Source organism: Pelodiscus sinensis, chromosome 5 (genome assembly GCF_052426305.1).
Source record: "Pelodiscus sinensis isolate ZL-2025 chromosome 5, ASM5242630v1, whole genome shotgun sequence".
Lineage (NCBI taxonomy): Eukaryota > Metazoa > Chordata > Testudines > Trionychidae > Pelodiscus > Pelodiscus sinensis.
The window spans coordinates 63814021-63828366 of record NC_143056.1 but is presented as its reverse complement, the minus strand read 5'-3'; positions in this window follow the sequence as shown (position 1 = coordinate 63828366).

Below are 14346 nucleotides of genomic sequence, written 5' to 3'. Positions count from 1 at the left end.
GTCTACATTGGCAAGATTTTGTGCAAATACTTTTAACTCAAGAGTTTTTGCGTTAAAGTATTTGCACAAGAAAGCGTCTACACTGGCATGCGACTTTTGGCAATCCATAATGCTATACCTTCCCCATCATTTTTGCACCTTTTAAAAAACCTCATAAGACCTCATATGCATGCAGGTCTTATTGCTGTTGGCCATCACTGGCAAAATTATGAGCTTTCACAGCTCTGCACTATTGTCAAGAACATTGCAGAGGACAAATGATCCTCCAGTATTTGCAGAGCAATAGAACTCCCTCAGGAAGTAAGGGAAGTATCATAACAGAGGGGAACATGACAATTTCTGTGAGAAGAGATTGCTAATTGACAGCAAAAAATTTTTTTTTTAAATCAAGGTTGTTGACATTCACAGAGCTGCTGCAGACAATGGAGCCTGAGAGGCAAGCATTGACTGACACAGGCCTGCACAACTTGGAAAGCAGTGAGGGCCATATTACTCCAAAGAAAACAGCTGCAGGCTGCAAGTAGGGATGCTCTCCGAAAAAATACTGAACACGCGGGCTAAACATTTTTGTCGAGCAAAAAAAACCAAAAACCACTCCACACGTATCTCACTTGGCCTCCTAGCATTTGTCTCTCCTGCACCCTGCCCCTTGGTGCCTTCCCCTTTCTTCTGACCTGTCCCCCTCCCCTCAGCACAAACCCCTTTCCCTCCCCTACCTGGCTTCTGCCTTCCAGGCTGCCAGAGCCTTTTTGAATCTGGCGGTTGCCAGCCATGACATCACGACACCATGTAATGCCAGCATCCTAGCATCTGCCGGTGTCCCCGCCCTCTGGCTTGCGCCCCGCCTCCTCGCACAGGAGCTGCACACAGGCAGCCCAGCGGCGAGAATTGCCGCACTTCCCACTCCCCAGCGGCCCTCCACTCCTCCACCCGGCTGGCGGATTGGATGGGGCTGCGCTGCCCATAGTTGCGGGCTGCATGTTGTGCAGGCCTGGACTGACGGGATCATTTTGTGACATATATTTGGGACAATGAGCAGTGGCTTGCAGGACTTTGGAAGGATAAGGCCACATTCCTGGATTTATGTGCTGAAATCACCTCTGCCCTTTAGTGCGGAGACAGCAAAACGAGAGCTGCACTCACAGACGTGAAGTGAGTGGTGATTATACAGTAGAAGCTTCCAATATTGCATTGCTTCCATTCAATGGAAACTTATTTTAGAGTTGGAAAATCCACTTTGGGAGCTATTGTCATGCAACTGTGCATGGCCGTGAATCATAGCCTATGATGCAGGACTGATTCTCTGTGATGTGCAGGACAAAATGGATGGCTTTGTGGCTAAGTGGTTTCTAAATGACAGTAGAGCGATACATGAGCTGTACATCCCTATTTGACATCAGTCCTTTGTCAACGTGTAAATGAACAGAAAGGACTATGTGGTTATACAAGTGGTGGTGGATCACCAGGGATACTTCGTTGCTATTGACTTTGGCTGGTCAAGGAAGTTGTGCGACACTTGCAGTTTTAAGAATACAGGGCTGTTCGAGAAGTTGCAAGCAGAGACACATTCTCCAAGCAGGCAGATGACCTTTGGCGATATGATAGGCCAGTAGTGATCCAGGGGGATGCATACTCCTTCTTGCTCATTTCCCTCGCCAGCTCTCAGTGTTGCCCGGAACACGCTGCTCCCTGCTTCCCTGATCCCCAGCCAGCCCTCAGAGCTGGTCCAAGTGCACTGGGTGGGGCTCCAGCCATGATTTAAATGGCCCAGGGCTCCAGTCACTGCCACTCCTGCTGCAGTGGAGACAGCAGCCAATAGCCCCAGAGCCTTTTGAATTTCTGGAACCCGGGGTAACTGCCCTCTTTGCCCCCCTTCCTCCCCTTCAGTGGGCCTGTACATGCCTGTAGTCACATACACAAATCATTAGGGTGACCAAATGTTCCATTTTTAAAGGGACAGTCCTGTATTTAAGCCCTCATGCCGGTGTCCCTACTTTTTCTGAAAAACAAGCAAATGGTCCCATATTTTCTACCTCACCTCTCCCCATAAGTACTGGGCAGGTCCTGCTGCTGGCCAGATCCCTGCTCACCAGCCACCCGCCCAGTAGCATTGTGTGTGGGGAGGTCAGTGGCTGATGATGAGGTGGGTCTGCTGCCCACCCATAGCACCTTTACATTCCTCCCCTCACTGTCCTCTGCCCCCTCACCCCACCCAGCCTCACTGCTCCTCCTTATTCACTCCGGTAGGACGCGCCCACTCCCAGTGCGGTGCTGAGAACCAGCCCTTGGTCAGAGCACTGAGCTCACTAAAAGCCTGGCCAGCAGGTTCCTTCCTTCCCCCACTTCCTCTGGCTGGGCCAGTGCACTGGGAAAGCCCAAGACTCTCCAGTCTGGCCAGGAGGAGCTGAGCCCTACACATGCCAAAGCCTCACATAGCACTGGCCTGGGGAAGCCTCTCAGCTAAGCTCTGAAGCCATGGGGAAGGGGGGATTTCCAACCTATTCTTGCCCCAATCCTACAAGCTCCACTACAGCCACTGGGAAGGGATTTAGCACCTTCTTAGTCTGCTCCCTGCCCTGAATACTGCCCAGAAGGAGTAAGGGCCAGTTCTTTCAGTCACATCAGCACCTTCCCCTACTGAGCTGCCTCTCTGATCCTGTTTGCTGAAGCCCTTGTAGGCAGGTTCCCTGGTCCCTGCTGAAGACTTAACCCCTTCCTGCCTGCACTGTAACCAGAGGGGGCTGGGTTAAGTGGGTGGCCTGGAGGTATTAGTTGCCTTTTAATACTGTGTGGACAAGAAATGTCAAGCTGCATCAAGTGGGGAGGTGAAGGGCCATGTGGAAGGAAGAGAAGAGATGAGCTCTGTAAAAGTATCTTTTCCCCTCCTTCTACTTCTTCTCCAGCTGGAAGCAGCTCCCGGCCCTTCCCTCCCTCACAATGCTGAAAGGCTGCTGCTGGCCACATTCTGGTGTGAAACATGGAAGAAATTGGGGGTGGAGAAGGAGGAATGTGACCCCGCATGCCTCTGCCTGAATGCAGCACCAGGGATCAGGAGAGGCAGATACGTCCTGTCCAGCAGGCCAGCCAGGCATGGAAGGCTGCAGGGATCACAGGACAGAGTTTGTTGTATCAGTCGATTAACCTCCTGTGTTTGAGATGGGTTGAGAGGCATGTGTGTCACCTCTCTTTGTGTTACCTCTCCCAGTGTGACCATTAAAGCCTTTAAGGTGAGAAGGTAAATAAAAAGAACCCAGCTATGCAGTATTTCTTTAAACAGGGACACGGTCAACTTGATGTAACTTTGAATGTGTGTACTGCTTACTTCTGATTGAATGCTCTTGAACTCACTTGAATATGAGTAATTTTACTCGGTGTCGCATATTCAGCATAGGGAAATATGGTCACCCTACAAATTATTTCATCTTGTTTTTAATGAGTCTTTGCAATACCCATTCAACTATGAGGCTGTTGGAAAGAGGGACTTTAAAACTTCCATATGCTATAAGAGAATCTATCCAGTTAGAGCAAATTTTGAAATGAGTTAGAAATTGTAGATGATTTTGACTAGAGTTTCCTATGGTGCCTAAAGATTCCTAACTATCTTAGGTGCCACTGAAAAACCTGTCTTGTAATCACATGATTTAAGACTATAAAAAAGTTAAAATGTTCTGGAAATAGTTTCAATAATAGAAAAATAGTTGTTTGAGTTCCATCTGCATTTTCAAAAATTAGAGGCATCCCTACATTAATGTAAAATTTCTAACAGTTGATAATTGTTAATAATAATAGAGTTAGGGCTCTGGAAGGACAGGAATGTCTTGTCCATAAAAGACTTTCTTTTATGCCTTCTAGCCATGCTTCATGTAGAGAAGAAAATTATGGATTAGAGCACAAAAAGGAGAAGTTAATAAAAATGTAAGAATATTTTAAATGATGCAGGAAAACAGAAATTAGTAATGATAGAATGTGGGATCCAGTGAAGCTTGAAGTAGTCTATAGATTTTAGTGTAGTATTTCTTCTAGCCATGTAACTCCTACCAATTATTTTTACTAAGGGGCTGTGCCCCCTGCTAGCTACACTTGCCAACCCATGTCTCTCTGGGGGTAGGCTGCCTTGGCTCTCCCCCCAACCATTGGAGAGGGCCCGGCCAAAGCGTGGCAGCCCCAGCCTGCCCCCTCCCCCTGGCCACCGGGCTGAAGCTGGGCAAGCCCCCGCTTTCTCCCCACAGCCGCCAGGGATGTGGCACGCCAGTCCTGGCTCTCTCCCCCCCGGGCTGCTAGGGAGAGGGGTGGTGGGAGTCAGAGAAGAGGCAGGCAGGTTGCAGAACGACATGATGACATTACTCCGTCGTCCCACAGGAAATTTTTTTAACTAGATAGATAGATAGATAGATAGATAGATAAAACTGTATGTGAAACACATACGGTCACTTATTTCCCTATATCTATTTTGTATTTATATCTATCGATTATATTTTGAGGGGATCCAAATTGTTTAGAGACTTCTGGCTAGAACATTACAAGCTTGGGCTTCTCTTTAAAATTCAGTTATGGCTAGTTGTCAATATCAATAAACAGGTATCATCTACAGAATTATGCCTGGGTTTGTGGGAGCCTATAAGAAATCCTATCCCATTCTCCTATCACAAAATTCAAAAATAGAACTCATCCTTGAAACACAAAAGACAGCGAATACACTGCTCCATTATTTAGAAAACCTTCAGGAGGCCAAAGACAATCACATTGAATTCCATCTACATATTCAAAGAGCAGTAGAGAGGGAGTAAGTTTATCATACCTGTTCTGTATAGCTGGACCCAGCAAAGCCTGGACACAGAATGCCTCTCCTTCCAGTATTGCACATCTGACTCCAGTTTGCTTTTTGTTTGCTTAAGAACTTGTCTCAAAAGAAAAAGAAGGTGTTTCCTTGTATGATTTAAGTATACGTCTACAGTCTACTCAATAACATCTTTCTGTAGGTGTTATACAAGCCTCATTCTTGGCTGCATAAGACAGTTGGAATGATAAAGAATGGATTGGCAGTGATCTTTGGTCTCTCTTTTAACCTTTTCCTTCACTGCATGTTCCATTATCCTTAAAGACCTGACTTAAAGACCACCAAAATCAATGTGAGACTTTTCAGTGACTCAGTGGGTTTTGAATCATGCCTCAAAACCCCCAACATTTGTTATTCTCTTTTAAAAAACATTTTAAAAATTATAATTTCACTCTTTGTAACAATTGAAAGGGAACAAGCCATGAAAAGTTACAATGTTTAGACTTCATTATGACTCATTCTTATGTACTATCTGCTTTATATCTGCAGATATTCACCTCCACAGATTTCAAAATGAGTATCCATGGCTCATTTTTGTAGATACGGATGTGCATGTGGATACAAATTTTGTATCTAGAACCCCGCAAATTTGAGGATGTCCATTTTATATCTATGGGTATTCACATCCATGGATGTGAATGAGAATATCCATGACTCATTTTTGCAGATACAGATGCAGATGAAATAAAAAATCTTGTAGCTGCACAGGGCTCTAGGAATCAGCTATATTTTATCCTTCCTGTAGCCACAGCTTTTATTGTTACAGTGTGATTATAAAGATAGCAGAGGGAAGTGGAGTCACATGTACAAATTCATGGGCACTTATGTCACTCTGTAAAAGTTTGGAATGATCAAATACAACCTACTGCCGTGGTCACCAACAGGTCGATCGCGATCGATCAGTCGATCGTGAGGCCTCGATCGTGAGGCCTCAACCAGTTGATCGCGAGGCGTCCTGTCCACCCCGCCCCCATTTCCCTCCCACCCCCGAGAAGCCCCACTACTTACCTCAAGTGAAAATGGAGGTAGTGTCGGCTTCCTGGGGATGGACAAAAGTCCCGCAGCTTAGCGCCACTTCCAGCGATTCCGGAAGTGCGCTAGTTGCTCTACCAGGTGTACTGCAGGAAGGAGTATCGGCTCCCTGCACCGCACAGGAGGGGTGAGTCAGCCCCGGGGGAGGCGTGCGCGGGGGGGGGGGGTCGGCCCTGGGGCAGGCGCGCGGGGGGTTTCCCTGCGCCGGGGCAGGGGGGGTTGGCGCTGGGGCAAGCACATGCGGGGCTTCCCTGTGCAGGGGTGGGGGGGTCGGTTCCAGGGCAGGCGCGCGCACGGGGCTTCATTGTGCAGGGGTGGGGGATTGGCCCCAGGGCAGGCGCACGCTGGTTTCCCTCGGGGGGGGGCAATCTTGGGAGGAGGCAGATGCAGGGGACTCTCTGACTCCACTGGCACCCCACTTCCCAGCCACAGAACGCTATCCCCACTCCCCTGCCCCTAGCTACAGAACTCTGTCCCCACTCCCCTGTCCCCAGCTACAGAACGCTGTCCCTATTCCTGTCTCCACTCCCCAAACTCTGTCCTTATTCTCGTCTCCACTCACCAAACTCTGTCCCCACTGGCACTCTGTCCACAGCTGCAGAAACCTGTCCCCACTGGTACCCTGTCCTTTGCCCTCCCAGCACCCTGTTCCCTCTCCCTTGCCCCCAGCCACAGAACTCTGTCCCCACAAAATGTATAATTATAAATGCTTCCTTTTAGATTTAAATAGCATGAATAAAAACCAGACCATTTATTTCATAACTATAAACACGTGATTTTAATTTTATATATCACATAATTTAAAAATAAACTTTTTATCAGAGTGTGTAAGTAAGGGCTGAGGATAGCAAGTGATGGACAGGAGGAGAATAGAGAGGGCGGGGCTTCAAGGAAGGGGCGGGGCAGTAGATCTTCGCCTGTTCTGAGATTTTAAAAGTGATCTTGGGTGTAAAAAGGTTGGAGACCACTGTCCTACTATAACATTTTCTCCCTTTTGTGTACATTCTAAAGGAGGATAATGGACAGATCGTTCACAGCCTGTGCATCATTTTAGCCTCTATAATTGTTATATTTTAAAATGTGTCAGCTTTTTACAAATGTGACCCACTGTCCATAATTATTAATTACTGATTTATCATAGCAGTGCCTAACAGCCTCAGTCAGATGGTCTGACTACCAAATAGGTGGTCTCTGCCTTGAAGAGCTGCATTGTAATACAAGTGGAAGACCAGAGAAGACTGGATACACAGACTAATGGAAGGGAGCACAAGATAACAATGAGAGTTATAATCAGCATCATAAGCAGTGGTCACAACACACTGATGTCTCTGTTTTGGAGATCAGAGTAATTAGTTTCTTGCTGCATCTTGTCCCAATACTTCTTGGCATAATGATCTGGAGGAAATATGTGCTGTGGTAAAGACATCAGCAGGACGCATAGAGAGAGTTCACATCCTTCCATTTGGACGCATTAAAAGCAACAGCAGTTGTTCTAATGCTGGCACAAAATGACAATGTCTAAACTGAAGAAAATCCATTATACTCATTGCATAAAAATAACATCCCCATCTTCTCCTAACAGCCCCCTCCACTCCTGGCCCATCCCCATTCCCAATTCCTACCAGATCCAAATCTCCATCCTCTCCCTCCTTTCCACTCTTTGCCCTCAGCCCACCATTCCTCCCCATTTTAGGTCTGAAGCAGGCAGGCTCACTGGGTAACTAGCAGGGGTGCACTGTAAGTATTGAATGAATGGTCTCCCGGCTCTCAATTCTGGCTTCACAGCAGCCCCCGGCAGCTGGAAGGAGCAATATCAAGGAAAGTCCTGCTCAGCCCTTACAGCCTGGGGATGGAGCGTGCTCTGTGGATAATTTAGTTGCAAAGCTCTAACTAGCCTCTGCAGAGCATGTGGAAAATGTCATTATGTTGAGGCTTATAATATTTCCAGATCTGGACTAATATTCATGGGGACAGCAGACAGCACAGGCACAATCATTATCCATCAAGACTCCCAAGGGCTTTCCAGACTTGCTGCTTCTCAGGGTAGAGTCCTGCACCCTGTAACTATGGCCTACAAACATTTGTGACCCTACATGAATGACTTTACTTTTGACCATATTGAAACATACACTGTTTTCTTATACTCAGCTTTTCAAACCAATCCCGATCACTCAATGCAAGTGACAGCACCTCTTCTTTATTTTGATGATGGACAATGACTCATTTCTGAGTATGATCATCTTCCATGAGAGCTGTGGACCCTCAGGTGGCTGATAAGGCTGATCTTTGAACCACAAGTTCTATTACAGTGAGGGCAGATGTTTCCAGGTACAGCAGGAGGCTGTTGACCATGACTAGAAGCCAGTCTCCTCTTCCTCTTGCATCTCTTCTCTTCTCCTCTCCCCCTCCCCCCCCCCCCCCCCCCCCGCAGCTTGTCAGCAGGTGTAGGATGAAAATTTCTGAGACAGGCTATGATATTCTGTTAAGAACCCACTCTGAATTCAGACTCTGAGAATGGCACACAAACACAGTACATGATGGTTACACCCCCCCCCCCCACACACACACCTAGCCCAGGGTGGGAGACAGGACATGACACATCCAATGCTGTTAGGCACAACTGTGCCATTGTTAAGTACTCCTAATGTCTCTACTTTAATCCCCTGATGGACCACATCCTGCAGAGAAGTGATAGAAATGTAGCCGTGTTAGTCTGGTGTAGCTGGAACAAAAAACAGGACTAGGTAGCACTTTAAAGACTAACAAGAAGGCTTATTAGGTGATGAGCTTTTGTGGGTCTGGCCCACGAAAGCTCATCACCTAATAAACCATCTTGTTAGTCTTTAAAGTGCTACATAGTCCTGTTTTTTGATCCTGCAGAGATACCTTCTTAACAGACATATTGCCAATTAACTGATAATTGATAATGGATGTCTGCTTTGTTTAAATACTTGTTTTACTGGAAACACTATGTAACTTTATATTATTGCTCTTATCTTGCCTTACTATTAGCATCTATCCAGGAAGTCCGGGATCTTCCCCCCTCCCATCACTTTGATGTGCCCATTGAGCATCCTATATAACTAGTTGTAACCTATTGTTTGGCAGTGTTCACTGTGCTTAGCAAGTGACACTCCACCCAGCACTGTGTGTATAATAAACTCTCCTGTTTGCTTCACATACGGTGTCCAAATTCTGGTCCTTCAGCAGGCAAATTCAAAATGCCTGGAGCCACTGCATAGGACTTCTCTCCATTTTGAGCGATCCTGGGTGAGTGTCTCCCAAGTGTCAATGTCAATGTTTCATTTCTTTAAGTTATACTTTAGCAAGTCCTTATAACACTTCCATTGTCCTCCCACATTACAGTATTCTTCTTTCAGCTGAGAAAACAGGACCTGTTGGCATCCAAACAACACAACAGGTCCAGCAAAGTTGCTGATGGATGATCATTGTCTCGATACTGGTGGTCTTTGCCTCTAACAAAACACTGATGTTAGTGCATCTGCCTTCCCATTTGATCTTCAAGCTTTTGTGGAGGCAGTGTTGTGACACCTCTCAAGGACTTTCAAGTGATGTCTATAGGTTGTCCAGGTTTCAGACCCACACAATAGTGTTGGGAGAATGATGGCTTGATAGACAAGAAGTCTGGTGTCTGATCTTCAAAAAGCCTGTGCCGTAAACAAGCAACGGCTGCACTGGCACAGCTCAGATGATGTTGGATTTCTACATCAATATCTGCCATGGATGAAAGATAACGTCCAAAGTAGAGAAAATGATCGACATTCTCCAGTGCCTCTCTGTTGATTTTAATAGATGGGGCATATGGTACCTCATTTGGAGAGGGCTGATGGAGCACTTTGGTCTCGATGTTGAGTGAGAGCTAGAGCCCAAGACTGGCAATCAGAAGACCTGCATTTTCCTAGCTTTGTGACCCTGAGCAAGTCCCTTCACTGTGTGTCTCACTTTCCCTACCTATAAAACAGAGATCATTCAGGATTAATTTATTGTCCCTGTTTTACAGGTGGGCGATTGAGACACAGTTGGGGCCTGCCTACAGTACAGGACTGTAAGGCATTTGTAAGCTGCTGACCTCCATGTGTTGTTGAGAGCCTATTGATAACACAGCTCCTAAGCATGTGTAAGAGAAGGCCTTTTCCCACTGGGCTATCAGGAGCAAGTACTTGCTTCTAGGGCTCTGAAGGGGCTTTCAAGAAATAATTGTTTAAATAATTGTTATCAGTGAATTGGAAGCCAATATAAAATCTCTGCTGGTAATATGTGTGGGTGACAAAATGCTAGCAGAGTGCTAAATAAGTCTGAGGCCAGGACAGTGACTGAGCTGGACCCATGCAAACAAAACAGGTTTCTCTAGCCCCAAAGCATGCAAGCCACACCCCCAGAATGAAGAACTGTATCCAGATAAGCAGGGACTCTGAAAAAGATTTAGAGGTCATGCCGGGCAAACTGCTCACAGGGCGATGCTGTGGTGAACAGGGCTAAAGCCATCATTAGACTCATGAGCCGAGAAGCGAGCAGGACAGGGAGGTAACACAGCATCTGAGATTGGATACTGCAGCCTGTTCTAAGGGCCACATTTTAAAAAGATGTTGAGAAATTGGAGATGGGGCAGCAAAGAGCCAATGTTTTAAGGGCTGGAGGAAAATGCTTTCTTGTGAGCTACTGAAAGGAGTCCAATGTATTTAGCCTCTACAAAAGAGGCTGAGAGGTAACTTCATTGAAGTGGCTAAGTGCCTTCCTGTAGAGAACATGTCAGGCATTAAAGGGCTGGTTAATGTTTCAGAGAAAGGCAGAACAAGAGCAGTGATTGGAAGAAGAAACCAGACAAATTCCTATTAGAAAAATAAGGCACAAATATTTCACAGTGAGGAGCTTTCCACCATTGGAACAAGCTACCAAAACAAGTGACGGATTCTCCATTTCTAAATGCCTTTCTGGAATGTGCTTGGATCAAAACTTAGCTACTGCAATATACAGGAGGGGTGGGACATGCAGAGGTCAGTGTTGATGCGGTAATAATCCCTCTAGCCTTTTAAAGTCTACTAATTAATGAAAAACTGAGTGTGACCTAGGGAGCAGTCTCTTAGACTTAGCTATCAATAAATGCAATGATCCATGGGAAGGAACTCAAACATCCAAAGAGGCTGGCCCATGTCAGGACACCAGCCTTGCAGGGGCTGGGTGGGTGTGGCAGTGACATCACAAAGGCCTGTTGCAGGACCTCAGCCTATTGGGGAAATGTGGTGGAGAGGTGGTGACCTCATAGAGACTCCTTGACATTAGCCAGGCAGGACAGAGGTGCAAGGCAGGGGCAGCTACAGAGACTCCTGTGGCATTGCAGCAGCAAGGCTCCTTCTCAGCGTCTCTCCTTGGGGACTGTAGGGGTGTGTTTGGGGAACAGAACACTCACCCCTCTTTTTCTGTAGCCCCTTGAGGAGGGGCACTAGATGGTGTTTTCCTCCACCATCCTTAAAATTTAGCTATATTCCCTCCACCCCTTTCATGAGTGTTCCATGTGATCCACCCCGAGACCCGTGGTCATAGCACCCTCGACTGCACCGTTTCCTTCAAGTATTACACCCTTACTCGTCCCAGGGTGTCTTTATTCATGTCGGCAGTGCCTCAGTTGGCACACAGCCAACAAAACCTCCGCTGGCATACCCAGGTGCTGGAGGGAAGGGGGGTTGGGACCCAGGCCCACCCTCTCCGCCGGGTCCCAGCCCAGGGCCCTGAGGGGTAGAAAACTACACTCCCCCTCTTTGGTTGACAGGGATGCTGTCCGTAACACGTCAACCTGTGGGCCTAGCCAAAAGGCCCTGCCCTGGGCCACTTCCTACTCCGCCAACCTTATGGACCGCTACCTGCCAAGTTGGTCGCCCGTGGTCCTGTCCTGGAAGGCTTTCAGTCAAGGCTTTCACCCTTGCTCTCCTCTGGTCCTCGCTGCCAGGGCTTCTTCCCCTACAGCCGTCTCCCTCTCCTGGTCCTTGCTGCTGGGGCTTCCTTCTCCGCTGCTATTCTCCTTCCCTGATCGTGCAGTGTACCATTTTAAAATATCGCGCCGCAGCATCGCAGCAGACGCTGAGCATGCTGCGTACCGGACATCTCCTCTCCCCCAGCCCTGTGCATGCTCCCCACGGCCATGTCCGGCAGCCCAAAGCACAGGCGCATGTGTTATCAGGCCGCTGCTGTGCCGTTCGCCCTCCTCCCTGAGGTAGCGGTATTTCAGTGGGAGTGCAAGGCTCGGCTGCCCCATCACACACCTTCCCCTTTAAGTTCTCCTGTCTGCTCTCCCTTTCCTCCTCCTCCTCTCCTTTTGCAATCCTTGAGAGAAGGTCTGCGTTCTAGTGTCTTTTACCCGCTCGGTGAATTATGTCAAAGCAGTAGGGCTGTAACAATAGGTTCCACCTCATGATCTGGGGATTTGTTTCTTTCATGGACTGCAGCCAGCGAAGGTGGGCGTGACCCATCACTAGTAGGAATCGGTTGCCTAGAAGACAATAACGCAACAGATCAACAGCCCATTTCACCGCCGGGGCTTCTTTTTCTATTGTTGAATGACTCCGTTCCCGGGGGAATAATTTGGGGCTTACATATAATACCAGATGGTTGTTCCCCTCTATCTCTTGCGATAACACTGCCCCTAGGCCCACTCTGGGCGCACCTGCCTGAAACAAAGAGTTTCTCAAAATCAGGTTATATCAAGACCAGGGCTTGGGTCAGGCGATCTTTTAAATCTTGAGAGGCTCTCTCACTAAGGGCCATCCACTGCAGTCATTTTGGCTGAGCATTCCTACTCAATTCAGTCAAAGGGGCGGCTCCACTTGTGAAATTAGGTACAAACCATCTATAGTAGCCCGCCAAACCCAGGAGTTGGTGCACCTGCCTCTTGGCTGTGGGCCGGGGGTTTTCTTGGATCACGCTTATCTTACTCATCAGAGGTTTTAGTTTGCCTTGCCCCACAGTATACCCCAAGTAGGAGACTTCCTTCTTCCCAATACTGCATTTACTAGGGTTTGCCGTGAGCCCCATTTCCTTTAACATTGTCAGCACTGCCTCCAAACGCCACAGGTGTTCAGGCCACGTGGAGCTATACACCACTATATCATCAATATAGGCAGCAGAGTACTGCCAATGTTTATACAGCACTTCGTCCATTAATCTCTGGAATGTGACAGTGGCCCCACATAGGCCGAAGGGCATGGTGGTGAATCGGTACATCCCAAATGGAGTAGAGAAGGCTGTTTTTTCTCTAAAGGTGGGGGTCAAGAGGATCTGCCAATAGCCCTTTGTAAGATCTAACATCAAAAAATATTTGGCCTGCCCTAATTGCTCCAGCAGTTCATCTACGCTTGGTATTGGGTAGGCGATATCACTTTTTCTTTTCTAAAGTCAATACAAAAGCATATAGCCCCGTTGGGCTTAGGCACGAGCACTATAGGGCTTCGCCAGTCACTATATGATTCCTCTATTACACCCCACCATAGCATGGTCTGTTGTTCCTCCTGCACGGTACTCCACATCTTTCGAGGGGCCGTATCGCATCATGCACCTTCTTACTGGGTTCTGCGTCGATGTGATGGCTTATAAGGGACGTCTGCCCTAGGTGTATCAACATGATCGGGGTGAACTTCTGCAGCAACTGATGAACCTCGTCCTGCTCGTGGGGTGTTAGGTCCTCGCCTAGCGGGGCGACCCCTACCCCACCCCCCCATATCTCCGCACCAGGGACCCAACTCTGGTTCAGGGGTTTGTGGTTCGATTATCAAGCTCTCACAGCACCCATTTCTTTAGGAGGTTTACATGATAGATTTGGGTGTTCTTCCGTTTTCCTGAGAGTTGAATCTCATAATCCACTTCCCCTATTCACCGCTGAACCTCAGATGGTCCCTTGCCACTTAGCCATCAGTATAGATTCTTGTGAAGGTAATAATAGCAACACATGATCCTCCGGCTCAAAAGTCCGTAATCGCGCTGTTCGATTATAGAACCGGGCCTGCTTTTCTTGCACCTTTAGCAAATTGTCTTTAGCAAAGCCTCGGAAGGCTTGCAATTCTCCCTGCAATTGCAAAATATACTGCACCGTGTCCTGGGCTCGGGACTCCTGCTCCTCCCAACTCTCTTTCACTATGTCCAGAATACTTTGGTGTTGGCGCCCATATAGGGAGAATCCCATGGAAGATTGGGGGACCTCTCTGACTGCAGACAACAATGTAGGAAGGGATCTTCCTTTACAAAACAGCACAACATCACCTTCAATGTTCTATTGAACCTTTCCACTAGCCCATCCATTTGGGGATGATAAACAGAGGTCCTCAAAGTTTTGATGTTCAACATTTTACACAATTCAGTCATTAACCATGAAATCACATTAGTCTCATGGTCTGTTAAGATAGTTTGGGGCAACCCCACCCGAGTGAAAATTTTCATCAACTCAGCGGCTAACACGGGTGCCGTAGTGC